The sequence below is a fragment of the Thermobia domestica genome, chromosome 12 (assembly GCF_964235325.1).
Source record: "Thermobia domestica chromosome 12, izTheDome1.hap1.1, whole genome shotgun sequence".
Lineage (NCBI taxonomy): Eukaryota > Metazoa > Arthropoda > Insecta > Zygentoma > Lepismatidae > Thermobia > Thermobia domestica.
Window position 1 is genome coordinate 217036445 of NC_137465.1, and position 9582 is coordinate 217046026.

Below are 9582 nucleotides of genomic sequence, written 5' to 3' on the forward strand. Positions count from 1 at the left end.
CTTCTATTTACATCATGTCTAGAGATTAATGAAGGGACAAATAAGCTGCAGAGGCAATTTTAAAAAGTAAGATGACCTACGCAATCAGTGACAGATGTGGTGTTTAACTTAACATACAAATTGAAAAACTGAGAATAGAAATCTTTTCAGAGATGACAGTGCACTGATGCTTCAAATCTGTGTTTTTACTCCCTATACTTACGTTATTTCCTTAGTCAAAAACTCTTCAAAATTAATCACAAATTCTTATGCAAGCCAGGGGCGGATCCAGGAAGGGACCGTTCCCCCTCAGAAGAGGAAACTTTCTTATTTTATATATATAAATAAAACCCATCCCAAAGTTTGAAGCCCTTAAAAGCAGCAGCATGACAACCCACCGCCCCCCCAGAAATCGGTCCTGGATCCGCCCCTGATCCAAGTATCCCTTCCTTAGAGTACTGCGCGGTCACATACCCGTCACGGCGATGTAAAGGCACTTTTGACGATGGGGTTACAAACATATTATGCTTTTTAATCTCGTTCTTAAAATCAGTTTTAAGTGAAATACATTGAAGTCTTTGGTTCATTATCCAACGGTATGTACTGTGATTTATCAGAAAGGAGGGGGCAATAGAATTTTCGTTACATTATCCTCATTTGTTGCGAATTCAATGGAATTTCGAAAGTAGGGGAACGGAGTTGAGATTCGGATTATTGTCTGCGGTTTACTGTTACGGTGAAAGTGATATTTAAAAGTTTATGTGTTTATGATCCAGGACTAGTTGAGTAGTGAATTAGTTATCGCACCGGCACGATAAGATGGATACTATTTTCAATTCCTATCCTAGTCCCATATGTTTCTTTTGTTTTATTTTGTTGGCATATAATTATCCACCAAAACTAAATATTGAAAGCTGGATTATTTGCAATGGGAAGTTACAAATTACCCTTTTTATTGCGTCTGGAATTAAATTTTAGTATTTAAAAAGATTTCGATAAACGCTGTTATCTTCGTCGCTAGATTTCGTTTACTTACTCGCAATTCATTTCTTTCAACAAGTATTGAAATCTAGAGTTGAAATTGGCTTGCCTGTTGGTCTATTCGATATCGTGATGAGTACTGTGTTCTATTCCCATGGAAAAGATTTGAAACTTGAACACATTATGTTGGTTCGGTTTTCACCTTCCAATGTAGGTCTACGCCTCATATACCTTCGGTGCTGAAAAGGATAAATAATTCCAACATATACCAAACTACACACTACTGGTTGTAAGTACAGAATATAATTACCATACACCCATATATCACTATTTCAATTCTGATGTGACTGATTGAATTTTGATAACTGTAGAGTATGGACTGAAGTTTAATGTTCTATTTTCTATTTAGTCTTCTGCTATGGCAGCAGATATTTGCCACCTGACTATAAGCTTCTGTATTCTGGAAGCACATGATTTTTCTTTACCAGTCCCTGAAATTTCGTTATAATTCTAGATCTTCAAGTTAAACTCTTCCGAAGAATTGTAATGAAATACGCTTATTATCGAGATGAGCCGAGACTTTTACCCGTTATTCCTGTTGGTAGAGGGCTCTTCTGTCCAATAAGATTTCCTTCATTGGATCAAATATGTAGAAGTTAGGCGAAGACAAGTTAAGTCTGTATGACTGGTGTAACCATCTCCTATGGAATTGCTTTAGAGTGCGTTTGTTTCATCTTGGGACGCTTCCCGCCTATAGGGTGGATCTGTTTGCAAACGCATTGTTCCCACGCCACGGTTAAGTTGACAGTTACAATACGCTAGGAAACAGCAAAACGCGACAGCACTTACAAATCACAGTAACACACCTATTCGCCTGTGGCAACTGAGCACTTCAAATACCCGCCAAACAGCAATGACCTCATTTGATGAGCTGACTGACAACTAACGTCACGTACACGACAAAAGCAATAAGACGTCTATTGGATTAAAACGTTCACTTGAGTGCTAGAAGAAAATACTTTAAAGGAAAACCAAGTGCACTGGCGGGAAGTGTGAAAAGATAAAACAAACGTACTGTAATATTTCACAACGTTTTGGCTACTATATGTCGACAGCTGGTTAATCGTTCCGATAATTTGAATGACATAATGAGAGAATTGCTGATACTTGAACCTTCCAACACCAGATGTATGTTCACTTTGAACTAGTTATTAAAGTCTATAACAGATGTGTTTGGGCTATATGGATAATTAGGAGACGCGCCTCATAGCATACATAAGTAGATATGAATGTCCTTAATTACTTTCTGTCAATACTAAGTTCAATAGAATGAGTCAAAAGTGGTTAAGCACCCTCATAATCTCGAATAGAGTTACTTTGTGTGATGTGTTAAAATAAAAAATAGCGAATATTGGCTAATCTTATATTTTAAGATTACGATGATTTTAGAAATAAGACAGGTTACCATAATCGAATTCCACGAAGTAATTTAAATACATATATATCTCATTCTCTTTTTTTATCTCTTCGTTATCTCATTTATTTTTATTAGCTCTTTATTTTGACAGGTATCAGAAGTGAACAGAAGCATTAAGCTTATACAGAAACCTGAACATTAATTGGGTGGAATAAACGTCATAGCTCTTATTTCTGCATTTGAGAGAATGCGATGAGTCACAAATACCTTATTTTTTGGTTCTCGCTCACGTGAAGGAAACAAGAACCATAACTGTTCTGTTGTTACTCCTAGAAGCTTTTAAGTCTTCACGTCCTTGTATCACATAGTGACAACAATGTGAATGTCAGTATTAATGCTCGCAGTCAGTACACTCTTCAGGATTTGAACCAGTGTTTCCGATTCAACTACGCTATGTGTGAAATAGAAGGAAATCGGTTGTCTCCACCTACTTCACAGTCCCTTAATCGTGAATAGAAGACGCGAGTATCTGTACAGTCTGTACGACAGAAGCAGTCATTATTGACAAAAAATAATATTCTTTATTTTATGTATGAAATCTGTAACCAGTATTAATCATTTATCGTTAGATTGCAAGCCTATTTCTACCATTATACAAGTTTGTAGATACAGTAGGTGCATGTATTCTCTTTGTTACTGCTTACAAAACTAAGCGTAATGGGCTTTACCCCATATGAATGATATTCTTATTTAGCTATCGACGTGGAAACCAGGAACTAGCAAGAAGATAGCTCCAGATAATTAACTCGAAGAGCTATAGGTCTACTTTGAATGTTAATCTGACTGTGTACCAGAATATTGCTAGACTTATGACTCATCAAAAAATTGAGAACAAAAAGTAATTATTGCTTTATACATTTTTGTTACCGTTGCCTCTAATGGAAATTGATGGTTTGCTTTCTTTCGTGTTTATTTCCATGATTTTCTATCCTTTACTGAGTTAAAAAAGTGTGTAATATTTTGTACGCTATACATCTTATAAATATTTGAGTATACACATTTGTTTGTGAAATGTACAGATTTGTATCCTATTTAATGGGATCTGTATTTGTATTGCAATCTTATTTCCACTTTGAAATTATCAGTGCTTAAATGAATGTTGTGGAAAACATGGACAATTTTATAAAGTTTTTGTATCTGTAAATTGAAGAATGGAAAATAAAAGAAAGAATAAGGCTGAGATAGTAAAATTAAGACTGCTCTTTTAAGTTCCATTGCTATTGTGTAATAAGTGCATAGTACTAATGTTAAATAAAAGGAACTGCAGTAATTATGATTCTTATTTACAATCGTCAATTTCTCCTAAGCATGATTTACTTCCGTTATACAAATACTAGAGCTCCATCACTACGGGCTCAGGAGCTTCATTCCATGATAATGTTCACATAATTTGAGAATTCCAAAACAACGCAAAAGTAATTATTACATCTATGTAGATTTTCCCAAGTTGAATGTTATCTTAATTTATTCTGGCAGAAATGTCAACCTTTTAGTTATGGAACAGCAAGGAAGGAGTGACTGTTTTAGGTGAGACTGAAATTCAGGTAAGCTTTTTTTTTTTTTTTTTAATGCTCGCCAAGGCATGCAATCATGATGAGATGGGTGATAATGGTGAGGAAAGGGGAGAACCCTGAGAACATTCATGCACGCGGTGTTTGTCCACTACAAAGTTAACTCGGCGCGAACTGGAATCGAACCAGAGACCCATGCACTAGACGTGAACGCTTTACCATCGCGCTTCCCGGTAAAGTTTTCAACACAACATGTTTAAGCAAGCTTTGTTAGGAAATTTATTGATTACTTACTTAGGGAGAGAGGATAAAAAAAAAATCTACAACGATTACTTTTTAAGAAAACAGAGAAATTTAAAGTAAATAAACAGTCCTGCGAGCTGGGAATGTAAAGACCACTGGCGCAAATCCCGGGGAAATGAGGGGGACATGTCCCCTCCAACCTTAAAACTGAGGGGAACTGTTCCCCAATAATCTGATTTGAAATGTGTTTTTCGATGAGAAATGTGATGATTTGTGTCCGATTGCCACAAAGGAAAGTGCAATGAAATTGATGTCCCCCCAGAATAAGCCTCAAATCTGCCCGCCTCCCAATGTTAAAGACAACTCTGCTCCCCTGATCCTCCACAGCATTGTTTTTCAACTTCATAAATATTTTGAACAACGCTTAGAAAAAAATATGGGAACGGTCTTTCCCGCCCCACCCACCCAATATTGAAGACAGATTTGCGCCGCTGGTAAAAACACCTGTATTATCTGCAAGAAGGGCAATACAATGCACTCAAACAAGATATAAGAGAATTTTAAATGAAATTTTAATAAATGTATATAGTTAGAACTATAGTATTAATAGTTACCTAACATTAATTAAAGTTAAATAGCTATATTTACCTTCTAGCAGCCTTAATTTGGAAATTTTTAGCTTTACTATATGATTCCGATGGAAAGCGTGTTAGTATTATATTTTAACTGTGTTATTGTGCATATATATAACTTTATTTATTAAGAAATTGGGGGAAAAGGTTTGATTTTTCTTTCACTGTATCTCTTGTAGGTACGAAATCAATGAATTTAGAACAATGAAAATGTGAGAGTACAAGAGGTCGTATTCCGGTCTATAGCTTACTGTATCGGTATACTGTCCAGACTAACCCTAATTCAATGTTCAGGACAGCGAAGAGCCAACGGGGGAGGAACTGGAATTGTATGATAGCTCACCGGCATTATAAGAGTAGAGGAAAGATTCGATTGCCAGACAAGTCTAGCATTTTTTTCTCTTTGAATTTTATTGAATTCGTACTTAAAGCATAGAGTGAAAAATGAGTGTCTTCAATTTCTAAATTATACGAATATGGTACACAATAACCACATTTCAACTCTTATTAATATGACCTTCGATTAAAATAGTCGGATGAATAAAGATAGGAAATTAGGACTACTAGAAGGACATCATATTTGCATTTTGAATTTAATGGCAAATATTATTTATAAACTACGTCAAGGTGCTGTATGGATACACTGTTAATGTTGGTAACTAGTCTATGCCTATGGATCTACTGCTTATATTGGTGAATTCTTTAGATGGATAGTTACACTGCTGGTGAGTAGTTACATTATCCTGCCAGCGAGAGTTAGATGTCACTGCAAGCGCGACGAACTTGATACGCTTGTTTTTCCACGTAGTTACCAATCTTGCCGTTAGGCTATGTGATCTGTGTTACTATTTCCTATGTGCTATGCACTTATTGCATTAATACTTCCATCTATTCCTATTGTATTGTCTACTCGTACTTTACTGTAGTAATACATGCATTTCTATAATTACTGGCAAGTTCTGCAACTGTTAACACATATTGAAGCTAACAAGGTTTAAAAAATGATAAAATCTAATCTACTCTAAGAAACTGCTGTTTAAAATATCGAACTGGTTGATATACTGATTATACAGATACTTATAAATTTAATTAGAAGATCTGTAGTTTGAAACGCGCCATTCTATATCACATCAACACAATTTTCAAACTAATTTTTACCTTATTTTAGCAGATTATGATTAAATTATGTATTTTCTCCTTGAACCTTTTCAAAAGATATATTCCATTTCATTTCGGTTTCCCATAGGACACCATTTTCATAGGCCCAAACGTTCCGATTCCGTAGCCTTCTCCCTATTGATGTGATAAGTGTTTATAATTATAATGATAGGAAATTAGTTTATCTCTTTACAGTAAACATTGTACAATGGAATAACCGAGAAACAATTATACGTTATGTTATGAACATTATGGTTCTGAAAATAATTTTTGTATTAGATAGGGTAAATAGAGATATCACAGTCATTCCTTTGCTTGATTTAAGGTGGTTTGATATACAGTTATGTTGAAGATCAACCCTCTGCTTGTTAGAGCTTTTTTTTTATATATAGAGTTAAATTATTTTCTTGATTAAATTACAGTAATTTCTTAATTAAACCCCAATTTCTCGTATATAGAATCATTTTCGTTGTAATATGATTAGTGAAGGTATTTCGTTTTAGTTGAAGCAATTCACATTGGAAAATAATTGGTTTATTGTGCATATTTCTTTCCACATCAGCAATAACTTGTTTCTTTTTTCGTAATACATTGAGTTTAGTAGGAGTTAAGGCAGTGTTAAAGGTTATTCGATGTCATAAAACTAATTTTGATCTTGTCAAGGTTTTTAGTGAATCCCATATATTTTCCTCTTTTATATCTGTAAGGTTCCAATAGTGAGTTCCAGATCCTTCTTTGTTTTCCTTTTCCACTGAGTGATCTTTCCTTTCATTTTATTCATAATAAGATACTTAAAGTTACAGAAAGGAATTTTGATATTAGTATTTGTTCCCAAAAGAAATGCATTTTCATGTATACCGTCTGCTTCTTCATTTCATTGTATTTGTACGTGAGCTCTTGTATATAATAATGTATTTATAAAGTTGTTATTTTTTAATGTGTGGTATAATTTTTTAATTAACATTATATTTCAAGAATTTTGTGAGAACCAATTAGAGTTATTTAATACTTTTATGACACTTAACGCCTCCGTACAAATACAAGTATATTTGAGATTAAATTTTTTAATATATAACAAGGCGTGTCTTATTGCAAAGGAGTCTCCTTGAAATATAGACATGACACTAGGTCAGTGGTTCTCAACCTAATTCTTATCACGACTCCTATTTTATCACATTCTCTTTCTAGCCACCCCCTTATGATTTCTAGTTGTTATAAGTTTGTGTGGGATATTAAATATACATGTTACGGAAATCTAACGATATCCATCTATTTCTATAATAGTTGAATCCATTTCTTGTATATAGTGGATACAGTAGCAGTAATATATTCCCTTGTTACCGTCCTACAGCTCATTTTTGCGATTTAAAAGAAATATAGGGAAAATAGACTTATTCTGAACTTTATTAACCAACCCTCGTATAGATCCAAATGTTCTAGAAACCCTTTTGTCATCGCTTTGGTATGTCTCTTCGTCTGTGTTGGTGAGCCCGGGCAAGATTTTGTGACCATATATGGACATCCGTCGCAGAGACAGTGATTTCCTTTGTGAACGCTCTCTGAGTCCAGAAGAACGGGAAAGTCGCAAAAACACTTTACTTCTTGTCATTGCTCAACGCTGATTTGATTATTTAAAATGTCCGCACTTCTTCAGCCAAAGAGTGTGAACTTGTTATCATACGTCATCACCGGAAAGCTCCAGCCCCGAGAACATGTATATGACAGTGAATTGGAAAAAGCATTCAGTCTACAGTGGACAGTTTGAGGGAGCCTACTTACTCCCAGTTTTCGCGTCGTAGCGCGCCCTTCTCCGAAGAGCAGCGTACCTTGCTGCTTAGAATGTAGCCCGTTCGTTTTGAGTTGTAGCTCGATTGTGATAAAGAGGCATGCACTATCAGTTTAACAGTTTATTAATTAGTGTTGGAAGTTAAACGTAATAGTTATTCACGAGAACATTGTCATACTACTAATCAATTGGAGTATCCTTTATTATTGTGAATGTAAGCGGAGCTTCAAAACACGATTCGATCGAGGTTGTGAAGTTGGTAACATACGCACAGCGTTACCCGGAAAACTTAGTGAAGAAGAAACGATTGGGACTCAACCTTGGGACTTCAACTTCAGAAAAGCGGATATACCCGAATACAGGACATCGAAGGCGCAACATCGACAGGCTAGCCGAAGAAACACGTGAGTTTACTAACATTTTAAGCCACCACATTATTTATTATTAAAGCCACGCCACCATCGTATCATTAGTACTAAATTGTTAATTGTGAATATATTGAAAACGTAAATACATGTAATATTTATGCTCATATAGTAATATTATATTTCTTTTATTGAAAAGCGATTTTATCATTTGTCATATGTTTAATATTTAATTTTCTTTATACGTGTAGCTTAACAACAAACTTTACGTTGCTTACATTTTCATTTGCCATGCTCCCAGTCATCGTAAGTTGAAACTGTAGGCATGGGCAGTAATCGTATTCGTCATGGCGTAACTGGGAATCACAACTAAGAAAAGGGGGAATATATGAGAGATAAAAGTTATTCCGAACCACGACGTAAATAACGATTACACCCGAAATGGCGACCGTGACAGGACATACTTCAATCTTCGGATAGAACTGTATTTAATTATTTCAGCGTTCATTTATTAAAATACGAAAATAGTAAACATTTGAATCACGTAGTCACAAGTAGTTAACTTGGTGCATAATCATGCGTAGATCGCTTCAACTTGTGAAAAGAAAGAAAAGAAAAAGAATATAATGAATAGGATTTGAAAAAGAAAACAGAAAGTAAATTTAATTACCACAGAAATATCATTAGCATAATTTGTTTCGTGCGAAATTAAAACATCTTGTTGTTTGTTCGCGAACTTTTTGTTCCGTCAACTTTTAGAGTACGTATAAGCGAACATATCGAACAGCTGATCACAGATACACACACAAACACACACACAATTGTATCCATATGCACCTTAGAAAGTAAGGAATGAAAAAAAAAATGTGCCTTTTGTAAGATATTCGTTCATGTTTGTGTCAATTTTCTATTGAAACACTTCATTAAGTGAAAATTTAAAGTAAGTTTTGTGCAATTGAAATTACATTAGCTGTAGAAAAGTGTTTGTTTATATTACGTCATTGAAGTCAAGTGTTTATTTTTTTGCATGTTTTACATTGTGATTTGGTTACTTGTAAGTTGAGCAAATATGGAGAGTGGTATTGTATTGGAACAAATTCAGGCATTATTAGAAAAGCAGTTCAATAGATTAGAGAAACATTTTGATAAATTTGGGCTAAAATTAGAACAGAAACTAGACAACAACAGTGAAAAGATAAATAGATTAGTAGGTGAATTCCAGCAGGCTATAACAGGATCAACAAATGATTTAATGATATGTGATAGTAGATTTGATAATAAATTTGATGAGTTGAGGAACAAAATTGCAGTGATGAATAACTCCTTAACTGAGGTACACTCTGGATTAATTGAGGTAACCAATCAGGTTGATTCCGGAACTGCCGAGTTTAAAAATAGTGTAGCAAAATGTAAGAAAAGCCTCGTTGAGTTTCATGAATGCATGCAGACG

The 9582-nt window shown here is 34.7% G+C and overlaps 1 protein-coding gene across 1 annotated transcript in view; it reads right to left on the reverse strand.

The window, feature by feature from the left end:
* LOC145667044 (BTB/POZ domain-containing protein 6-like) overlaps nucleotides 1–6084 on the reverse strand; it is a 53619-nt gene extending 47535 nt beyond the window's left edge. Inside the window, exon 1 of the mRNA XM_081734737.1 lies at nucleotides 5982–6084. The gene's annotated coding sequence lies outside the window, so the exon portion shown is untranslated. The remainder of the gene's footprint in view (nucleotides 1–5981) is intronic.
* Between the last annotated feature and the right edge of the window lie 3498 nt (nucleotides 6085–9582).